This window comes from Stegostoma tigrinum, chromosome 36 (genome assembly GCF_030684315.1).
Source record: "Stegostoma tigrinum isolate sSteTig4 chromosome 36, sSteTig4.hap1, whole genome shotgun sequence".
Taxonomy (NCBI): Eukaryota; Metazoa; Chordata; class Chondrichthyes; order Orectolobiformes; family Stegostomatidae; genus Stegostoma; species Stegostoma tigrinum.
Genome location: NC_081389.1, coordinates 5527610 through 5540539, shown reverse-complemented (window position 1 = coordinate 5540539; position 12930 = coordinate 5527610). Strand labels below are relative to the sequence as shown.

The window sequence follows — 12930 nt, the reverse complement described above, 5'->3', positions numbered from 1 at the left end:
CTGAGCTACAGTAATTAACCAGTACCTGGTTTCTCAGGTATAAAACAAAATTAGCAGGCCAGTTGTTTTTTTTAATATTGTAGTGACATTTTCCATAAGAAAAGGAGGTATAATAGCAGAATTTGGTTATTTGGCCCATTCAGTCTGCTCTGCCATTTGATCACGGCTGATAATATTTTTCAACCCCATTCACTTGCCTTCTCCCTGTACTCCTTGATCCCTTTACTAATCAAGAGCCTATCTATCTCGGTCTTAAATACACTCATTGATTTGACCTCCACAGATTCACCACCCTCTAGCAGAAGACATTCCTAAACATCTCAAATCTAAAAGGGTGCCCCTTCATTCTAAGGTTCTGCTCTCAAGTCCTAGTTTCTCTTACTGGTGGAAACATCATCTCCAAGTCTACTATTTTCAGGCCTCCCAGTATTCAGCAAGTTTCAAGCAGGTCCACCCCCCTCATCTTTCTAAACTCCATTGAGTACACATACTTAGTTCTCAACAGCTCCTCATAATGACAAGCCCTTCATCTCCAAGATTATACTTGCAAATTTCCTTTCCAAGATCAGCACATCCTTCCTTAGATACTGGACCCAAAACTGCTCACAACATTGCAAATGCAGTCTGACCAGAGCCTTATACAGTCTCAGCAGTACATCCCTGCTGTTGTATTCTACCCCTCTTGAAATGAAGGTATTTGCCTTCCTAACCAAATGAACCTGCATGTTCACCAGAACAGAATCCTGAACTAGTCCTTTTGTGCTTCATATTTCTGAAGTCTTTCCCCATTTAGAAAATAGCCTACACTTCTATTTTTTCTACCAAAGTGTATAACATCACACTTTCCCACACTACTCCACCTGCCACATCTTTGCCCACTCTCCTAGCCTTTCCAACGCCTGCTGCAGCCTCCCCACTATCTGTCCCTCCACGTAGCTTTGCATCATTTACTAACTTCGCAACAATGCCCTCAGTTCCTTCATCTGGATTGTTAACGTATAAAGCAAATACCTGTGATCCTAACACCAACCCCTGTGGAACTCCATTGTTCACAAGTTGCCATCCTGATAACAGCCCCTTTATCTCCATTTTCTGCTAAATGATCAGATAAATCATTCAGTTACATTGGATGTAGGATGGATCTTAGCCAGGACACCAGGAAGTGTTCTCCAGCGCTTCTTCAAATAGTAGACGGATTTATTATAACTAAAGAGAAAGGTAAAGCCTTAATGTTACAACTCAACCACAGGCAGAATCTCAGCTTTAGAACGTGTCAGATCTTTGCAAGGACTTAAAGCACAACCTACAAACTCAACAGGTGAGAACATTAAACCTAACATCTGAAAAATACATTACCATCTCCTGAACTAACATGCTTCTGTCTCTCGTCTTTAACATGCAAAGGATCTCTCAGATGTGCTGGGAAAAACAAGTGCCAGAGGGTGATTTCGGAGAGACTACCAAATATTTAGATAAGAGATTTACTTTGAGAAGGGAATGGCAGAGAGACACAGAAAAAGAAATACCAGAAAACCGATCGCACATCCAGAATCATGCTGAGCATTACATCTAACAGATATCAGGTGGATACACCAACCAGCTTAGCACTTTGAAGGAGGTCTTCCATGAGCCAACAAATTTGTTCCCTCCTACTGTTCAGCTGCTTTAATGGCAGCTGAATGAACGACAGCATCAGTAACATACTTGGCCACAAGCCAAAAGGTAGCCAGCATCTTGACAATTAGTTCAGGATTCCCATGTGGCCTCTTGGTCTGCAGCGGTTGGGCTTTTGGTTTTGGAGGGGGCAACTTGGACTCTCTCAGAGAAGACTGCAAAAGAGTTCAAATAAATGTGACTTAAACTAGCTCTCTGGCACAGCTTCATTCTGCGGCAACAGATTACATTGATAAACTACAAAATCACAGCTAAATAAAACTTCATGCCTTTACAAGGGAGAAATCTGAGGGTATCTCAGTTGCTCAAGCACAAGAGAGCAGCGTCCTGAAACTGATGGATAAACACATAAATCCAAGACTTGCTTGACATTGGTACATCACTTCCCTTCCAAGCTGGCACACTTCACAAACATCATGGGTGGGTAGGAGACAGAAGGAATGCTGCAGAAATCCTGCAAGCCACTTGCTAATCATGAATTGCAACCTTGGGAGAAAGATACAGACCAGAACTACCGACTACTCTGGTATCAACAAGTAAATAGACAATAGGGGGATAAAAAGCATGGAGAAAGAATCTGAGAGACCCAACAAACAAAAAAACGTCTCCAGCTTCATTTCAGTGTTGCCTCCATCCAGAAAAAGTCACACACTCAAATCACCATGTAGCAAGGTTTAAAACAGTCATCCAACACTTTTTAAGGATAAGCCCGTGTGTCTAGTTTTGACAGCCAGGATTAAAGGTTAGACATAACACTGATCAACTCTCAGATTATTAATTGATTTCAACCTTGGTCTTTTTTTTAAAGAAATGGAGCAATGGAATGGATCAGTGATATTCTGATATTTACACACCTTAATGCTATTAAAAAGAAAGAGTTTATTGCGAAAAATACAATCAGCAGACAAACTGAAGTCCTGCAGAAATGGCTCAACTTCAAAAGCACTGATATTCTTGGAATAACTTTGGGGAGACAATTTTACGATCCTTCTCATTCTTACAGAGAGGTTTTACAGCTCCAAAGTTGATTCTTAAGTAATCCCAACATTTTCACACACAGCATTGTATCTGAGGACTGCACTATCACTTCCACCAACCTCATGCACAATCCCGGATTCAATGCTGTAACCTAAGAGTTACTCTCAAACAATTAAGTTTAATCCCCATTTCTCTGGGCTATGTAACTAAACACTCAAAGCAGCAGCCAACCTATGTTGTGTTCACTCATTAAAATCAGCTTTTTTTTCTATTTCATCACCTAACAAATCAGATGCCACATTTCTGATGGAAATTGGAGGTGACAAATTAGGACTAATCTAAAACTGAAAGCAACATTATCTCAGAACTGAGTCATTCATTAGCACGCCAGATTTTAGTAAAATAGCTGAAGTTAAACAGGCAAATAAAAATCTCAGCTCTCATTCAAGCTGACATTTCTTACAGGCTTTGGCTCTGCAGAGACAACAATAATTCATAAAAAATAAATTCTAGTCTGAACAAAAACTGAAAAGACAGTTATGGAATGTAAAATGACAATTTCACACTAAGTTTAATTCGAGAATTGAGTGAGTAATATTTGGGAGTAGAATCATAGAATCTTACAGCACAGTCAAAGAACAGAGGGACCTTGGGTTCTGATACATAATTCTTTGAACTTCGTCACATAAACGCAGGGTGGTTAAAAAGACGTTCAAAACACTTGCCTTCCTTGTTCAGTCCTTTGGGTATAGGAGTTAGAAAGTCATGTTGAGGTCATATAGGACATTGGTGAGGCCTCTTTTGGTACACTGTGTCCAGTTCTGGCCACCTAGTTATAGGAAGGATACTAATAAGCCGGAGAGGATTCAGAAGAGATTTACCAAGATGTTGCTGGACATGGAAAGTTTGAGTTATAAAGAAAGGCTGGGTAGGCTGGGACCTTTTCCACTGGAGTGTAGGAGGTTGAGAGGTGACCTTATACAAGTTTATAAGATCATGAAGGGTATAGATAGGGTTAATGATAAATGCTTTTTCCCTAGGATCTGCTAGGGATTTCAAGGGGGTCACATTTTTAAGGTGAGAGGAGAGTGATTTAAAAAAGACATCAGGGAAATTGCTTTTTTTTGTACAAAGAATGGTTTGTGTGCGGAATGAACTTCCTGAGGAAATGGTGAATGCAGGCAGGGTTACAACATTTAAAAGACATTTGTATAAGGACATGAATAGGGAAGGTTTGGAGGGATATGGGTCAGGAGCAGGCAGGTGGGACTATCAGTTTGGGATTATGTTCAGCATGGACTGGTTGGACTGAAGGGTCTGTTTCTGTTCTGTACGAATCCATGACACAGAAGGAAACTTTTCAGTCCAACATGTCTATGTCAGCGTTTTGTAAGAGCTATCCAATTATAGTCCCACTTCCACCAGTACAAGACACCAGGGCTGGTGGGCACATCCTCAGGGCAACTCTTTAGAACCAAATTAAGGAGGAATTGCTCCAGCCAGAGGATAGTGGATCTGTAGAACTCATTGCTGCAGATTGGTAAGGGGATGAAAGGTTATACAGGAGAATGGGGTTGAGAAACATATGGGACATGATTGAACAGGAGACTCAACAGGCTAAATAGTACAATTCAGTTCCTATATCTTATGGTCTTCCCTACAATTTCATCAACAGCTCTGGAAATTGTTTTTCTCCCCACTTTCCAGTATTTTCCAATTCATTTTTTACAGTGACAATTGAACTACAAATTTATTGAGAAAACTCTCAAGCCTCCTTTGACAGAACCTCTCAAACTCAGAACCATGACCATCCAAGGAGATCAAGCAACAACTCATCAAGGAGTCTGACATCATACAGAACAAAGCAGCCTACCTAACTGGCATCCTGTCCACAAACATTCACACTCTCCACCACTGACAGAGTAGCAGCAATGTGTGCCACAGACAAAATGCACTGAAAATTTCACCAAGCCTCCTTAGATGACACCTATAAAATCTCCAAAATCAATTAGAAGAATAAGGCCAGCGGACATATTGGAACACCAAACCTTCAAGTTCCCCTCCAAGCAACATATTATCCATATCTGGAAATATATCCCTATTCCTTTAACATCACTGAGCCAAGATCCTGGAAGACCTCAATAGTACCATGGGTGTGTGTATGTATTGCAGCATTTTAAGAAGGCAGCTACACCACCACCCTTCCCAATGGGAAATCAGGGAACAGCAATAAATGCTGGCCGAGCCAGTGCTGCCTACAAATAGCAAAAAAAGAACTCAGTGCTCTTGCTGATTTCTCTTCAAGAAGTTTATCAACAGAGTTCTTGATTGTTCCATATATCCACCACCCAAAGAACTAGCCAGTTCCTCCTTCAAGCCACACACCATCCTGACTTGGAAATCCATCACCTTTCCTTCACTGTTAGTGAGTCAAAATCTTGGTACTTCCTCCCTAACAGTACTGTGGGTGCACCCACATCTCTCAGACTAGTGAGTCAAGGCAGCATCTTCTCAAGTGCAATTAAGGGTGGGTAACAAATGTTGGCGTAGTCAGCACTGTCCAGATCCCAGGAAAGAATGTGTAACAAATCTCTATTTAATCATATGCCAAATGTTTTAAATCTGCATCCTCTGGTTACTGAACCCCCTGCTAGTGGGAACTGTTTCTCCGTTCACAATTTAGAAAGCCTCTAGTCAATCTACCTTTAATCTTCTCTGCTCCAAGAAAATATTGAAGAGGAATGTGAACGTCCAGAGAGAGTAGTGAATCTGTGGAATTCTTTACCACACATGGCTGTCAAAGACAAATTTTATATCAGTAAGGGAAGCAAGGATTGCAGGGAAAAGGCAGGAAAATGGAGCAGAGGATTATCAACTCAACCGTAATCGCACTGAACGGCGCAGCAGACTCAATAGGCTGAATGGCCTAATTCTGCTCCTCGTCTTATCATTCCACATCCTCTGGTCTCAGAACTGAAGTCAGGCATCTCTGGTACCAGTCTGGCCAATCTCCTCTGCAGTCTCTCCTAATGCCTTAACATTCTTCCGTAAGTGAGTGATGCTCAGAATTGGACAAGTGAGTTCTAACTAGACCTACACCTCAACTAGTGATTCAGATAGTTAGTCTAATGACATGGGGGTCATGGGTTTAAATTCCACCATCAGCTGGTGGATATTAAATATAAATTAATAATCTGAAATTAAAGGCTACTGTCAGTAATAATGACTGAAATCATTGTTAGTTTTCATAAATACCCATGTCATTCACTAACCCCCTGTACAGAAAGAAAACTGCTTTGCAGAACACCTCCGCTCGGTTCGCAATAAACAACTGCACCTCCCAGTCGCAAACCATTTCCACTCCCCCTCCCATTCTTTAGATGACACGTCCATCATGGGCCTCCTGCACTGCCACAATGATGCCACCCGAAGGGTGCAGGAACAGCAACTCATATTCCGCTTGGGAACCCTGCAGCCCAATGGTATCAATGTGGACTTCACCAGCTTCAAAATCTCCCCTTACCCCACCGCATCCCAAAACCAGCCCAGTTCGTCCCCTTCCCCCACTGCACCACACAACCAGCCCAGCTCTTCCCCTCCACCCACTGCATCCCAAAACCAGTCCAACCTGTCTCTGCCTCCCTAACTTGTTCTTCCTCTCACCCATCCCTTCCTCCCACCCCAAGCCGCACCTCCATCTCCTACCTACTAACCTCATCCCACCTCCTTGACCCGTCCGTCTTCCCTGGACTGACCTATCCCCTCCCTACCTCCCCACCTATACTCTCCTCTCCACCTATCATCTTTTCTCTCCATCTTCGGTCCGCCTCCCCCCCTCTCCCTATTTATTCCAGAACCCTCACCCCATCCCCCTCTCTGATGAAGGGTCTAGGCCCGAAACATCAACTTTTGTGCTCCTGAGATGCTGCTGGGCCTGCTGTGTTCATCCAGCCTCACATTTTATTATCTTGCATTCATAACCAGATCGGGCTTTGAAACTCCAGTTCCACAGCAATGCAGTTCACTCAATTAACTATTGAACTGATATAGTTTAAGGGCAATTAGGGGTGGCCAACAAATGCTTACGCATTCACTGATGGCTACATTTCTTGAAATTATTTTGGAAAATATAAGTATCTTCTTTATTGCAGTCCTCTGTTTATAAAGGAGTCAATGCAATTTTTTTTTTACAAAGTACAGCCTTACTAACATTCTACCTCCAGAGTTCTGTTTTAAAAACACCCAGGCCTTAATTTTCCTGCATTTTCTTTAAAAGACCAAGATGAAAAGCAAAATACTATGGAAGACTAGGTAAAAGCAAGACTATATCCAGATAAGCAAAACTCGACAGATAAGACAAACTATAATTAAGTTTAACAGTGAAAAGCTGGAGCTCAAATTTCTGTGCACACATCATGGGTACTGCATCAATCGAGTGTCACAAATTCTGAACAGAAAATTTAATTTCCATTTAATTTGAAAAGACAATTTTTTTTAAAAACTTGTTAACCGTTTAGAATAGACTGAAGATGCCAATCACACAGCTATGTAGCAGTATACAAATCTTCACCATTAGTCTAACACCAAAACCTAAAAACAGCAGAAGCACAACAGACAAACAATTCTTGGGGCCTAAGTTTCAAATGCCTGCCCTGCTGCCAATACTTGATTCACCGAAATCTTTGATTATTTTTGATTGCAAATGAGCTTGGCAAGAGTTCTTTTAAAATTCATTTTGAGATGTGGGTATGGCTGACTGGACCAGCATTTACTGCCTATCCCGAACTGGAGAAGGTGCTGCTGAGCTGATGCTTTGACCACTGTAGTCATACCCACTGTGCTGTTAGGAGGGAGTTTTACCATAAGAAATAGAAACAGGAGTAGGCCATCTGGCCCCTTGAATCTGTTCTGCTATTCAATATGATTATGGCTGATCCAACACTCCTCACATTCACTTTCCTGCCCTTTCCCCATAACCCTTGATTTCCCCAACTGAGCTTGAGGTTTTAGCAAAGATTCGTAGTTCGGGTTTCGGGCAAGGTTATTGACTTGCTCACCAAGCTGGCTTGTTTTTGTTCAGACTTTCTGTCACTATGCTAGGTAACACCATCAGTGAGACCTCTGATGAAGCCTGGTGACAAAATGTCTGAACGAAAACTAGCCAGCTTGGTAAGCAAGTCAATAACCTCTCCCCTATTGAGCAAAACTCTCTCTCATCCTTAAAAAAATACACAAGGACTCTACCCCTACGGATCTCTGTTGTAAGGAGTTCCAAAGAGACTCGACGTTCAGCAAAGACATTCACCAGTCTTAATTGGGCACACATTTATTCTGAGACTATGCGCTCTGCCTAGATTCCCCCATGAAAGGAAACATTCTCCCAGCATTTACCCTGTAAAGCCTTTTAGGGATCCTATATGTCAATGACATCACCTCTCATTTTTCTATGTTCCAGTAAGTAGAGTCCTAACCCATTTAGCCTTTGATCTGAAGGCAATCCCGCCGTACCAGAGATCATCCCAGTGAACCTTCTTTGAACCATCTCCAATGAAATGATACCTTACCTTCAATAAGAGGACCAAATCTGCTCACAGTATGCCCGATATGGTCTCACCAGCACCCTTTTCAGTTGCAGTAAGAGTTCCCTACTGCAACTTGAAACAAAGGCCAATATCCCATTAACCATCCTGATTACCCGCTGCACCTGTGTGCTAGTTTTGAGCCTTGTGCACAAGTTCACCTAGTCTGCATTGCAGCCTTTCTGCAGTTTTGCTCCATTTAAATAAAATTCTGTTTCTTTTCCTCCCTGTTGTTCCAGGATTTTGACGCAGTGAAAGCAAAGCAACGGTGATATATTACCAAGCCAGGATTAGAAGGGAACTGTGGGTGGTGGTGCAATCATGCAGCAGCTGTTCTGGTACAGGTAACAGGTTTGGAAGGTGCTACCAAAGAAGCCTTGGTGAGTCGCCTCCAGTTGGCTAAGGTTTCTCACAAATTCTGCTACCTCAACTTTTCCCCATCCCACCTCACCGTAAAATTCCACCCAAGCATCCATTTATCATGCAAATATCAAACGAAGAATGATGTTCGGGTATTGAGATAGTAGGAACTGCCGATGCTGGAGAATCTGAGATAACATTGTGTGCTTTCCTGCTCCTCTGATGTTACTTGGCATGCTGATGTTAGGGTATTGCTGAGTTTCACACAGAAACATGGAACAGTTAAAGCACACTTCAGGTCAGTAAAAGCACATGTTGCTGTTGAGATTTTTCTGGGATTTCAGGTTCTTCTGGAAATATATTGAGTATTGCCCATAGCTTCCCAACCCCTCTCCCAAATGGTCACCATCGGTGAGCAGCTGGATCAACAATCTTCTGCAAACTACAGTGAGTGTCTGCCAACAAAGACCTCTGCAAGTCAACCAAAGTCTTAGTGTGCAATACAGTAGTCATCACCATACTCCTGCACTGCAATATGCCCTGGGCTGGACATCAGCAACACATAAAAGCACTAGAAAATCCAACAGCAATGCTTCCACTGCACTTCCAAATTCAATGGGAGGACTGTCAAACAAATGCTAGTGCCCTATCTGTGCCAGTTCCACAAACATTCAGGCAGAAACCCTACAAAATCAATTTTCATTTACAGGTCACATCCAAAAACTCAGGTCATCCTTTTTCTGCTCTCAAATGGCTAGTGTTCTACAGAAGGACAAAGAAATGCTTCAAAGACACTCAATCGATCTCCTGGAAGTTGAACATCTATGACCTCAATGAGGGGAGGATGCAGCTTTGTTTCTAATTGTTCAAAATAGCGATAGATTGTGACTCCAGACGCGACGTGTTGACTTTTAACTGCCCTTGAGGCAATTAGGGATGGGCAATAAACACTGGCCCTGCCAGTAATGCCCTTATCTCAATGAATTTTTTAAAAAATCAATCCTAAGAGGTCCTGACAAGGTAGATGTGGAGAGAATGCTTCTACTTGCGGATTAATCCAGAAGTAGGGGTTACTGTTTAAAAATAAGGGATCACCCATTTAAGACAGAAATGAGACAAAAAATGTCTGAGAAGCTCATGTGTCTTTGGAACACTCTTCCTGAAAAAGCAAAGCATTTTTTAAGGTAGAGGTGGAGAGATTCTCGTTATCAATTCCTGGTGAAAAGTAAGCAGGATTGTGGAGTTGAAGTTACACTCAAATCAGCTATGATCTTATTAGATGATGGAGATGACTCAAGAGATCGAATAGCTTGTCCCTGCCCTTAACACATTCATATGCAAATGCTAAAGTCTTCATGTTGAGCGAAGCAGTAGAGTAAGAAAGAAAAGGAAGCAAACCCTGCGCTCCAGATTCAACTAATCCATGGGATGCTTTGTCCTTTGATTCCAAAAGATCTGTGGGTCAAGAATCAGTGATATGAAGGCCCATGGCAGAACTTACTGGAATTACGGAACAGCTGTGAACAACAGCACAGAAGAAAATTGAGTCTGTCATGTCTATTCTGGCTATTTGACAGTAATTCAGCTGCACCAATTCCCCTCTTTTTCCCTGCAACATTCTGCTTTCCAGAAAATTATTCAACTCCCTTTTGACAACCATGGTTGAACATGTCTCACTCAGGCAGGTGCAAACTATTTGCCACAGTAAAAAATGATTCTTGTCACTTTTGGTTCTTTTGCCAAGCACTTTAAAATCAACAGCCCCCGATTCTTGAGAACTTCCACCAACGCAAACAGTTACTTCCTATCTATTCTGTACAGACCTCCATCAAACTACCTCTCAGTAATCTCTTTCCTAGGGAGAACAGTCTCTGCAGTTCATTCCCTAGGTACGTGCAGACCTTGCAAGCCGCTGAGTCGTGTATCACAGCATTTATCATCTTCAAAGCAGGCCACAAATGATTGCTGAAACTCAAAAAAATCTTGTCCACCATTTTCCAAATGTGTTCTGACTAAACCCTACAGATAGTGGGTCACTCAACTAAACACTGTGCAATTTAGAAAATTCACCATTGTAGAGGGATACCATGTACAACTACCCCAACCTATCTAACTCAATTTGCTGTATCGACGAGTGAACTAACAGAATCAAAACCTTAAACTGTTTCCTATTTGGTATTGTGAAGTAATGACACATTTCAGAAATGCATCCGTTGCTATAAAATCTGATTCTTAAAACTAGACAAAATTTCCATGCCGAATTACTTCAAAACAAATACCTATGCTTCCAAATGAGAAAAAAAACTGCCACAGTATTATTTCTTGCTCACCACAGGGGAGGTGCTGATTGTTATGGCAACCAAGTATTTGGCTCAGTTGCTTGACAGGGCACGAGCATTTGTGCGCTTAATGGAGGATTGGAGTCAAGTATCGGCCAGATTTTTGGGGGGTGGGCCGAGACAGAGAGAGACACACACCAAAGACCATATCACGTTTAAATAGCACCTTGTACAACCTCAGTACCCGCCAGAGAGCTTCAAAGTCAATGAAATAATGTTGTCATTTAGTGTTGTAAACACTGGCCATGCAGTAGCACTTTCAAGCTCCCCCAGTGCAGTTTCAGGAATACTGTTGGCAAGATCAAAGTTATCCTTTATGGCATGTTTGATTTTCTGATGACAACTTAAGTTGCATTGGACTCAGTGTCTCCCCGGTTGCCAGTGGGATTTGAACTCTGAACATCTGCATTGCAGGCTATGCTACTGCACCACTTCAGCGCAGACTGAATTAAATTTAGTCAAAAAATGCAAATAACCTCAGTGAACAAAACTGTACCTGAGAAAGTAAACTAGCAAAGAAGCCATAGATTTGCAGTTACCTGGGGTTGCTGGTGTTAGGAATGGTACAGGCCCCTCTTGGAGAGAAAATAAGCCATAAGGTTTGGGACCATCATTCACAGGCAGGGCAAATCCTCAACCTCCAGAGTTTACTGAAAACAGAAAAACAGATCAGTATTGTGTTGGGAGCGACCAGTAATTTAGACAGCCCTTTAGAGTTTCCACATAAGCAAATGGAGTTTGGAATTCAGCAACACAGTCAGCTGCAATTGACAGCACACACCTCTGCTTTTGCCATCTCGGCTTACATTCAGCCAGCTCCAAGAAAGACCAGCCTGCAAAGCTGTACCATAGACTTTGATCTGATCTGTAAGTAACTGCTGCCGGACCATTTGGGAGTTCAGACTGCATTTAACGATCCACAAATGCAGGGTTAATATGGAAACAGCAACATTAGGGAGGGGAGGAAGTGTCACAGAAGGGCAAGGGGTAGGGCAACAAGTTAGGAGGAGGAATTGTGGATGGAAGGGTGGGAGCAAGAGGCAGAGAATGTCAAGTGAAGAAAAGGGGTGAGAGGGAGGGCAAGGAAGAGGCAACAGGGATCAAAGAAGGGAGGGGGAAAAACAGACAGAGGGACACAGTAACACAAGAGAAGGGCTCAGGGAAAAAGACAACTGCGAGAAGTCAAGACCCATCAACACCCTGTTATTCTCTTGTCAATTTCAGCAACCTTTCCCTAAGCTCAGCCAAGCATGGCATCAGCTAACAGACATACCTTTTAAAGCTGAGATCTAGTGTGACAGGGAAGCAGCTCTGATAATATTGAAGAAAAATAGGAAAATTCTTGCCTGTAAGCAATGATACTTGGCTGCTGCTTGCCCAAGAGTACAGTAGCACAACAAAATACTAACTCTATGCTCTGTTCCATTAGGAGCAGGGTCACATTTTAATGAATAAAAGCCAAAAGAACTGCGGATGCTGTAAATCAGGAACAATAACAAAGTTGCTGGAAAAGCTCAGCGGGTCTGGCAGCATCTGTGAAGGAGAAAACAGTTCATGTTTCAGGTCCGGTGACCCTTCCTCAGAATTGATGGTGGCTGGGAAAACGTCAGTTTATATGCAGAAAATAGGGGGGTGGGTGGAGTAGAGAGTAAACAATGGGATAGAGCCCAAAGAGAGAGAGAGAGAGAGAAAGACAATTCGACAGACAAAGGAGTTGATAATGATCAGGCTGCGAGGGTGAACAGTTGTTGATGGGGACTGTCAGTGACTAACAGCGGGTGTGTAATGGCAGGCTGTGTGGTAACAAGGCCCGGTGTGTGGGGTGGGGGCTGGGACATGGGAGAGTTTAGGCCCTAAAATTACTGAACTCAATACTGAGTCCAGAGGGCTGTAGGGTCCCCAAGCGGAAAATGAGGTGTTGTTCCTCCAGCTTGCACTGGGCTTCACTAGAATACTGTAGCAAGCCAGAGACAGAGGTGTTGGCCAGGGAGCAGGGTGGT

The 12930-nt window shown here is 42.6% G+C and overlaps 1 protein-coding gene across 4 annotated transcripts in view; it reads right to left on the bottom strand.

Moving 5' to 3' along the window:
• LOC125446836 (casein kinase I-like) overlaps nucleotides 1–12930 on the bottom strand; it is a 185761-nt gene that overhangs the window by 151884 nt on the left and 20947 nt on the right. For all 4 annotated transcript variants that reach the window (XM_048520725.2, XM_048520727.2, XM_048520728.2 and 1 more), the window contains exon 2: nucleotides 11470–11580. The gene's annotated coding sequence lies outside the window, so the exon portion shown is untranslated. The remainder of the gene's footprint in view (nucleotides 1–11469; nucleotides 11581–12930) is intronic.